The following is a 10,602-nucleotide window of genomic DNA, read 5'->3' on the forward strand; positions in this document are numbered from 1 at the left end:
GTTGAAGGAAGCATAAGGGTACTAATTACTTACAGGATTCAGGGTACCTATAGAGATATAAATTTTTATTCCCTATGTCCTGCTTTTGTTGACACATTCAGATTTATTGTTGTAGTCCTACACTCCTCTAAGGTCACCTTCTGGTCAGTCGAGCCCATTACTCTCCATATCTTGTTTTCCCAAGTCCAGGATACATAGATTTATTATCCCAGCCTTATAAGTTCAATTTCTGATCACTTCTAAAACTGCTGCTCAACAAATACCTTTGGAGGAGGGGAGGGGGAAGCATCTCTCAAGATGGCTACTGATTTTTCCCTTTCAGTCACTTCTCTCCTCCACCTTTATGTGAGTTCCAGGTTTAAACTCAGGTTGCTCTAGTCACCGAGCCATCTTGCCATCCCATATGCATTTAATTTCAGAAGTAATTACCTATTTTCCAACTGTGTCACGTTTCCCCAGTACTGTGTGGACAAGCTGGTGCCCCTTCCCTCCATCCTCATTAGCAGCTGGTGTCTTGGCTCTCACTGGTTCTTGAAGATATGGGTGGTTTTGATTGTCATTTCTCAAATGGTGAATGCTGTTGAACACTTGCTTATACACTGATTGAACATTCAATGTCCTCCCTGGGTGATACGTCTTTTTCTTTTATTAGAACATGCTTATTTTATGGGTCAAGTTATAGGTGAGAGAGAAAAGCTGTCAATGGTTTTCTCCCACCTCCCACCATGTATGGAACACATTATTTGCTAAGTGCCATGGTGGTTCACGGGATGTCATATGAAGCAGGTCACAGAAATGTTGGAGAAGGGCAGGCACATTAAGGCCTTGCAGGTATGCTATGTGGAGGGGTGGGATTCTCAGCTTTCCATGCAGCCCCCTCAGGGATGTGGTAATTGCTACACTACAGAATCACACAGTACAGTAAGTCATTCAGTAGTGTAATTACTACACTACAGTAATTACTACAGAAGAACTGTGAAGCAGCTTGGCAGGTTTTGTAGAGAATCTAGGGGAGATGCCGCTTAAGATAAGTGAGTGGTGGTCGCAGGCAGGCAGGCATGATCACTGGACAAGGGGCCAACATGCACAGAGATGTGAGGTTGCTCAATCCCAAGAGGTGGCTGCATTGACTCGCTGAAGGTGGGTGGTCTCAGTCTGTAGAGTGAGTGCGGTATGGGATCCCTTGAACAGGAATAAACCAACCTCTAGGGTCTTGAGAAAACAGGCAGGCCCTTCAGAAAAAATCCTGTGATCTCAGCCTTGAGTCTGGGAAGCTGCTTCCTTTTCCAGAGTGTACTGGTCAGGAGAAAGCCGGCAGTAGGAATCAGGACAGACAGCCTCATCTTTATTCCTTCCAGAAAGCAAGCTTAGCTGTGGAGAGACTGAGACACATCTATGGCCGGGCTGGGGCACTGCTTGGATTGTATACTTGTGAGAGAGGGGGTTGGCAATGAATGAACAGGGATCTGCTTTTAGGAACTACACATCCAAAACCTCATTGCCAAGAAATAGAGTCTTCTACCTCAGCTTCTACCTCATCCTTTCCTCCAAGTCCAGCCATTTGTGATGTGTGCTATGGGAAGGTGCAGGAAGGGTGTGAGAGCCCATTTTTCAGGTTCCTCGTGGCTTTACCCAGCAAGTCCGCATAGAGGATGACTAGACCATGGGCCTGAATGCAGGTGTGTGAGATGGTCTGCACTTGGCCGTGTGGGGGAGGAGGTCTTTTGCTCCACCCCTTGTCATCTCTATAAATACCCTGGGGGGGGGAGAGACATCTGGGCTCATTCGAATAGTTTCCAGGTCCACTGCAAGCTATTCTTTTTTGGTTTATCTCCACAACTTAAGTCCTACTATTTCCTGCTGTTCGCACTCAAGAAATCTCTGGAGAACCGTGGGCTTGGTGGTCCTCTAGGCAGATTTTATTAGGGTACACTATATATCACTTTTTTCAATGAGCATTTGTTCCTTTTATTCACAAAACATAACAATCACCGCTCTGTTGAGAGAGACCATTTTATGATTTACAGAAGACCTAGAGAAGTATCAATCATAAAACATGTCCAATAGTAAACATCTTTAAAACGTACAGACACAAACAGCTACTTTATACAAGAGTTCTCTATACAGCCCATCCATGTAGAAAAGGCCTTGGAAGTGCGTGAGTGTCATGTCCATTCAGTTGGCACTGGAATTATTTTCATCTCACTGGAGACTTTCCTCTCCTCTGGTCCTGATGTCTCGATTCTCTCGAATGTTCAGAGTATCTGGTTGAGTTTCCCATCATCTCTCAGCTCCATTCTGATTCCTGTGGTCCTCACGTTCAGAGCCTCACTGTCCTCTACTCCTTCCCTTGCCTTGGAGCCATCTTTCCTCTGAGGCTGTCACTGTCCTGATTTCAGGTCCTTTGCTTCTCCATGTGAGAAAAAGACACTCTTCTGTCTCATGGCTTCCCCTTTGGCTCAGCATGCTCGTCTGCCAGCTCTCTATGCCTCCTCTCTCCTGAGCATTTCGTGAGTTTGGAGCTCTGTGTCTCTTAGACCTTGCTCTCAGCTCAGCAGTTAAACCACTGAGACCTACGTAATGGTAGAAGTTGATGGCAAACCGGGTGTTCTGGGGATTGTCCCGAGGTAATAGTCCTTCTAAGAATGGCTGTCGAGTTTCATCTTTGAACCTTGCCTTCAGTTTAGGAAGACCCATGGATTCACATAGATCCTAGAAAAAGACTTTGAGAAAAATTCCACTAGATGATGTAGTTGTTTCTTCACTAAGTTTCATGCAGTCAAGAACACTCCACAGAAATGAATCCGTGCACAAAAGCTGAGCAGAGAACTGAGCAGTGTTTCTCAGTTTATTAGTCTCTAAGCAGTGGATCCTGTCATACTCTTCTCTCCATAGCCTCATAAAGAATTCTGAGTATTCTTTTCTCAGCATGCACAACTGCTCACCTAACAAGCCAAAAAATAGTTGGTGCGCCCTCTGCTGGGCACAGCAATCAACAATCACTCTGCACAGCTCTTGTGTTTGGCTCTCAGCCAACTCCATTTTCAGCACCTTGTGTGCACATTCCTCAGCATCTAAACTGCACTGATGAGCACGATATACTGTATGGTGAAATGAGACTAGATCTGTTTCTGTTTTGTCAGGGATGGATACTTTTTGTCCTCCCTCCTCTTCTCCATCTTCTTCTTCCTCCTCTGCCTTCTCCTTCTCCTCCTCACTGCTTCCAGCCTCTGGGTCTGTGTTTGAATCATTGTGTCCATCAAGAATTTCATTTTAATTGCTTTATATTTCTCTTTATTTACCATAAAACTAGGATCTATGTTGAAAACCTTGAGATCATCATCTAGATCATAGTCATCCTCTTAGAGGAGTTGTGGGTGAACAGATCATCTCCTTCCACTAAATCAAGTCCTTCCAGAATAACAGGGTGGTCCTTGAATCTGTCCTTCCGGACAGCAAACATCACTTCAATCATGTACTGAACTCTTTTGTCCACCTCAGACTCATGGAGAATGTTTCACAGGCATTCAAAGATGTCATCGATCCCTCTTGGGGACACCTGGGTTAATGTGAGGCCACACTCCTTGAGGAAGGCCACAGCTACCTCGACGCTGTCATCCCTTGATCTAGACCCGGTCTAGACTCCTCAAGTTGGTTCAAGAAACAAGTACCTCAGGGGTCTGAGTTCCTTGACAGTTTTCTTTTTCTGTCTCCACAGGTCACCACTGCGGCTTCTCAGGCCCCAAAGGGGAGATCCTGTTTCCACAAATCCTCTGACTGAATGTCTCTGAGTCCTCAGCTGAGAGGCACTAAGGGGAAAAAAAGAAGGACATAGCCAACAGGCCTCTAGGTCCTGTCTCCTCGCGCCTTATGTATCTTTCTCCGCCCCGCTCTTTCACTTCCTTCCTAGTGCTGGGATTAAAGATGTGTGTAACACACATCTCTAACACGTCTTATTCAAAAAAACCTCAGGGCCAGCTACAGGGGTAAATCTGAAAGATCAGAGAAACAGAACAAGCCACAACCAACCTCGCCTTCCCAATTTCTTGGCCGATTCTGTTTCCTCAAACTGGAAGCCTCTGTGTCCTCATATGATGGATCTCAGCTGAACTGCGGTTAAACTCCTAAAGGTTTAAAAGTCTAAGAACCTCTAGTCCCTGGTCCTCATACCTTATATACCCTTTTGCTTCCTGCCATCACTTCCTGGGATTAAAGGTGTGTGTCACCATGATTGGCTGTTTCCAGTGTGGACTTGAACTCAGATCTGGTTGCATCTCTGCCTCTGGAATGCTAGGATTAAAGGCATGGGGCACCACTGTCTAACCTTATGTATAATAGGGTGGCTGTTCTGTCTCTGACCCCCAGATCAGTTTATTGGGGCGCATAATATATCCACCACAGGTGTGTGACTCACCAGTAGTGGGATTAAAGGTGTGTGCTGCTACTGCCTGGCTCTCTTTCTCTCCTCTACTGAATTGGTCCCTCTCGTGTAATGCAGGGAGTCTTGGGACTCACAGAGATCGAGATGGATTACTGCCTGGAGAATGCTAGGAGTGTAGGTGTGTGGCCCCGGCCTGGCCTCTATGTTTCATTCAATGGCTTGTTCTGTATTCTCACTTTCAGTGGAGAAAGATCAGAGACAGGGTTCTCAACAGAGAAGAATGAAGGTGCATCTCAGGAGCCAGTGGAACACAAAGACACCTGTAATGCAGGGCAGTTTGGGAGGAAGGTGCCATTCCCATGGGTGCACCAGACCCCTGGGTCACCAGACTCCTTCTGCCTATGGCTTTAGCTCATCCAGCTTCAGACCAGTAACACATCGGGCTCATCAAGAGGGCTCCCCATGTCTCCTGGGCCAGCAGGGATAGCTTGCCAGAAGCTTTCCCAGGCCCCAGAATATCCATGTATGTGTCCAAGGTGATTGCTCCTGGATGTGGCAGCCTCTTCCTGTGCCCTACATTAGACATGAGATTTCACCAGCTCTTTTCATCATGTCGAGAGATGGTACCCAGCTACCATGGCAGTCGACACATTTCCTTGTTTCATGGGATCCTTGTCCCCTGATTTCTCACACTCACCTGCTCTGGCCCTGGACATTTTTAGCCACAGTCCTCAACAGGGAGAAGATCCCACCCCCAACTCAGCAGGGGCCGGAGTGATGGAACACTAGTAGATGCTATACCTGGAAGGAGCAACCTACCACTTCTCAGCACAGAACTCCAGGCTCTGTCCCCTTCCATGACCCAAGAAGTAGAACCCCTACCCAACCCCTCTAACCACTGCGTGCCTACAGCCAGGGCCTGCTGCTACTGCTGCCACCTCTGCCACCACCACCACCACTGCCTCTTCTTTGAGAGCTGATCACTTCCTCAGAGCCCCAGAAATACACCAGACCGCACCAAGTCTCTTCAACCAGTGTCCAGGCTCAGCTGCCACAAAGATTCTCCATCATAATGTCCTCGCTCTCTAAGTCTCTCCCGCTTTCAAAGTCTTCATGTAGCCTCCTCATCCAAAGAAAATCATTGCATTTACCTCCACTGGCCCAGCTGGAAGACTCAGTCTGAAGACTATTGGGAGGGCTCCAGCAGAGAAGAAGCCTTGGCCATGGGTTCAAGACCATAGAAAGTTTTCATTAGCCTCCCTGCTTGTGACTACACTGGGTGTTAGGGAGCAGACCACAGTCCTGAGCTTTCTCCTGGGTGAGCATGTTAGCCGGAATCAGAACTAAAGAAGTCAAAGAGCTGGGGCACTGCCTTTGAGACTTTCCCAGAACTGTGGATTATGTCCTTCTTTCCAGTGTGGCAGTGTCATCGCCCAGCCACAGGAGGACTCTTCCAGAGACTTTGGTTCAAATAATGTCAACCCTCCTTGACTGGAGGCCAGGATGTTCACCACAGTCCACACTCTTGGAGGCAACAGCTCCCCCTACACACACACACAGATGACTTCTCTCTCCAATAAACTACCAGTTTCCTAAAAAAAAAAGGGGGGGGGTCATGGCTGGTCATGAGACCCTGGTTTCCTGGTCTCAGCTTCAACACAACCTGCTATAAGAAAGCATCTTGTTAAGGTGACAGAAGTATATGTCAGACCCATGAGCATCTATGTTCTACTTCATATACCCTCTGATAGGAACCTCTGAGCCATTTCCCAAGACACAACAAACAAGACAGGTTCATCCCTAAAGGCAGAGCAGACAGGCTCCTCCCACAGATAAGTGTGTTAGGATCAGTCCCTTATGCTCCATACTATAGCTCCAGAAGTGCCCAAAATTCCTCATGTCACCTAGGTAAGACCTGATTGCCCATAGTAGATACAGTATTGTTAGTGATGGTGACCATTATACCACCAGTTTGGCACAATCATTCTAATGCCACCAAGACAGAAAAACTATTGAGGACATCTGAGATCTAGTTTCCTTGGTAAACATTTCAGGCAGAGCACTCTGGGGCACTGCAGCTTTTGAGGGCACCCAACCACAGTGTGGAAGAACTGTCTACCCACATGGGCATGGATGCAGATAGTAGAATTATTGGATTATATCTATCTACCTTGGGAACTGCAAGGCTAGAAGCATGGTAACCAAGAGTACCAGAAGCAAAGTATGAATGCCCTGGCCCTCAGAGCTCACAGGTTTCATCCTCTAACTCTTGGGCTTTATCTTTATGGGGGAGTTACAGTCACAGAATACATGGGCTGTCAGGCTATATCTTCATGTGGTATTTACAAGTCCACTACTCTACAGCCTTTGGAATGGTTATTATACCCTTGGTCCCTTGACTTTCTATTCTTTTTCTTCGTGGTGGGAGCTACATCCCAGCTTCTAGCCTTCAGGTCTTCATCCTCTTTGAGTTATGCCTCCAGATCCCTTGAGCTATTAACATTGACCCTGACTCAATTGCTCCCATCAGCATCCCTGCTTCCCAGCTTACAGGGACCTTAGTTAGGACTTGGTTCCATGCTGTGTGATCTAATTTCAATATAAATTGTATCTTACTTTGAAGATGCCTGGTTCCCCTCCTGAACCAATTATGATCTTGACAATGAGCTTCAAATCTTTAACAGACAATGGTGCTGCTAAGACCAGATCACTTTTTACCATGAGGTACCAAAAAGCAATACAAAGTAGTTGGATTCACTTGCTGTGTACAGTACACACACTTGGTAAGCTCCAGGAATCTGGACATTTATATGATTAACACTGAATTGTGTACTTTAGCATTTAGTATGAGAAGAGCTCATGTCTTCTTACAAATTTCCCAAATTTAGGAGAAACTTATTTGATCCAATACAGTGTAGACACGAGTGAACCAAATTTATGCCTAAACATCATTATAGCCATCTTTGCCCATGAGCAAGGATACTTATCAAAAATATATTCAGGTGGCCACACTTTAGGAAACAGAAGGCAACAATAATAGAGTGGGTCAGAATCAAAATATTCTGAATCCTGACACAAAATCCGGCCATTCATAATGTATTTTGTATTAAATCTTGATGACAAGACATGAGACAAAATACAGTGTTTGTCACTAAACTAACAGTTGCTGGTGCACTGGTTGGAGCTGCCTTCCCTGGGCAGTAAAAATAACATACTTTCATGAAGTTGATGACACCACCCACCATGTTTTCTATGTGTTACCATAAATCCACAGCAACTGCTCCATCACTGAGGGATTTCATTAGACTACTGACCAATAAGCTGCACACACATTAGATGGTTGAATGCGGCCTGAGGACAAGTTAGAAAATGTCCATCTCCTAAGAGTCAATCCTGCTGTATCAGTGGCCTTGACCCATGAGAACACACACACTCTGCAGTGGGTGGTGAGTTGCTATTCCTTTTACCAAGTGATTCATAATCTCTAGGTCAAAGTGGAGTACAGAACAAGCCAGAGTGGACTTGACAGCTGGTGCAAGCTGCCCTGCCACTTGGCCTTATGCAACAGAAAAGCTCATGTCCCGGGATTGTTATTAATAAACCTAAGTTCCATGGAACCTTATGCAGTCACAGTAAGAAAACCAAACTCTAGACACCCAGGGCACCAGAGAAATTCCATTCCCTATTATCCAAAAAAAAGATTTTCTGGTTCTGGATTACTACTGGGTCATAGGAGGAACTGAGCTGTCCATGGCACCCCACATGATGGAACACTTGATGGTTCAGATACAACTCAACTTATGAGATTTTTTTTTTCACCTTTTCACAAGGTTAGACAAGCATCACAGTTAACCCTGAAGTATGAAAAAAAGCAGCATTGCAGGAAATGTTTCAAAATTCCATGACATTCACTTCCTGATTCTCTAAGCATTCTAGAACCCACCACAGCTATTATTAGTGCTTCTGGTGAACCCAAGGGACATGCCTCCAGAGAGGGGATACAGAATTACATTCTCAAGGTCTGAAGCATCTATTCTGCATGGTGTTTTTTTTTGGAAGAGGAAGGAAGAAGAAAAAATCTGAAAATGCTCTATATGAAGAGAACCATCACAGGGGAGATGGAATGTCACCAACACTTGGGGAAGTATTAGGTGTCCATCACTCTTCTCAGGCTTGGGCCAGTCCAACAGTGATGCTGACAGCCTGTGGTAAAGAGTGGTGTGATTTGAGTGAGAAACCTCCAGTAGAAACTTCCCACACAAGAGGTCAATGTCTAGGACGTCTGACTTAGTGCCAATTGGGGCCCAGAATGATACATCAACACCTCACCAACGACTCTCAACATGCTTTGCCAGAACTCATCTCTTCTTCCCTGATAGGTGACTGAAGACCCCCTTGGAGACCCAGTCCATCACACACTGCCAACTCTCACAGGCAGAAGTTAATCATCTACCCTGAGCGGGGACCTGCATCAGCTCACACCCTTGCACCTCAGTGGTGGGGTACTGTCCCATGTATGTATGGGACTCACCAAGACCTTAAAACCTTGGAAAGGGAAGGTTGTAGGTTGGGGCATTCCCAATCAGGTACCCTTCTGGCTGTCATGTGTCAACATTGCTAAGTCACCAAAATCAACTTCAACAATGGCTTCTCAATGGCTGTCCTTGAGCCACTTCAACCACCCCTTCCTTCCTAGTGCTGGATTAAAGGTGTGACTCCCGAGTAATTGAGGAAAAGGTTGTGTGCCTCTATTTCCTGACCCTGTTTCTCCTTAGACTGAATCAACCTTGTGTGATCCAGGGTACTTTGAATTCACAGAGATCCAGAAGGGTCTCTGCCTTCCTACTGCTAGGATTAAATGTGTGCCACTGCCACTGCCTGGCTTCTAGTTTTCCTCTAGTGCGTATTTTTGTTCTCTGACCTCCAGAAAAATTTTATTAGGGTACACAATATATCACATTTTTTTTTTTCAATGAGCATTTGTTCCTTTTATTCACAAAACATAACACTTATACCTCTGTTGAGAGAGACCCTTTTCTTTGATTTACAGAAGACCTAGAGAAGTTCTATTAATCATAAAACATGTCCAATAGTAAACTTCTTTAAAATGTAACAGACACAGCTACTTTCTACAAGAGTTCTCTATACAACCCATCAATGGAGAAAAGGCCTTAGAAGTGAGTGAGTGTCAGGCCTGATCAGTTGACATTGGAATTATTTTCATCTCATTGGAGACTTTCCTCTCCTCTGGTCCTGATGTCTCTATTCTCTCGAATGTTCAGAGTATCTGGTCGAGTTTCCCATCATCTCTCAGCTCCATTCTGAATTCCTGTGGTCCTCACGTTCAGGGCCTCAATGTCCTCTACTCCTTCCCTTGCCTTGGAGCCATCTTCATCTGAGGCTGTCACTGTCCTGATTTCGGGTCCTTTGCTTCTCCATGTGAGAAAAAGACACCCTTTGGCTCAGCATGCTCGTCTGCCAGCTGCCTGTGCCTGTCTCGGTCTTGGTCATTCCCAACTCTACTGTAACTATAGTCTTGGGAAGGAAGGCTTCTGCTGGCCATGTCCCTTGCTAGGGGATCTCTCCAGTGAGCATATTGTGAGTTTTGAGTTCTGTGTCTCTCAGACCTTGCTCTCAGCTCAGCAGTTAAACTGCCGAGTCCTACAGAATGGAAGAAGTTGATGGCAAACCGGGTATTCTGGGGATTGTCTCGAGGTAATAGTCCTTCTAAGAATGGCTGTCGAGTTTCATCTTTGAACCTTGCCTTCAGTTTAGGAAGACCCATGGATTCACATAGTTCCTGGAAAAGACTGAGAAAAAATTCCACTAGATGATGTAGTTTGTTTCTTTCACTCAGCTTCATGCAGTCAAGAACACTCCACAGAAATGAATACGTGCACAAAAGTTGAGCAGAGAACTGAGCGATGTTTCTCAGTTTGTTAGTCTCTAAGCAGTGGATCCTGTCATACTGTTCTCTCAGTAGCCTCATAAGGATTCTGAGTATTCTTTTCTCAGATGCACAACGCCCACCAAACAAGCCGAAAAATGGTGGTGCGCCCTCTGCTGGGCGCAGCAATTAACAATCACTCTGCACAGCTCTTGTGTTTGGCTCTCAGCCCAACTCCATTTTCAGCACCTTGTGTGCACATTCCTCAGCATCTAAACTGCACTGATTAGCATGATATACTGTATGGTGAAATGAGACTAGATCCGTTTCTGTT

General features: G+C 45.6%; 1 pseudogene; it reads right to left on the reverse strand.

Annotated features, from left to right (window-relative positions):
* Nucleotides 1-1,104: 1,104 nt before the first annotated feature.
* Nucleotides 1,105-10,602, reverse strand: part of LOC114689441 — an 88,354-nt pseudogene continuing 78,856 nt past the window's right edge.

This window comes from Peromyscus leucopus, chromosome 10 (genome assembly GCF_004664715.2).
Source record: "Peromyscus leucopus breed LL Stock chromosome 10, UCI_PerLeu_2.1, whole genome shotgun sequence".
NCBI lineage: Eukaryota > Metazoa > Chordata > Mammalia > Rodentia > Cricetidae > Peromyscus > Peromyscus leucopus.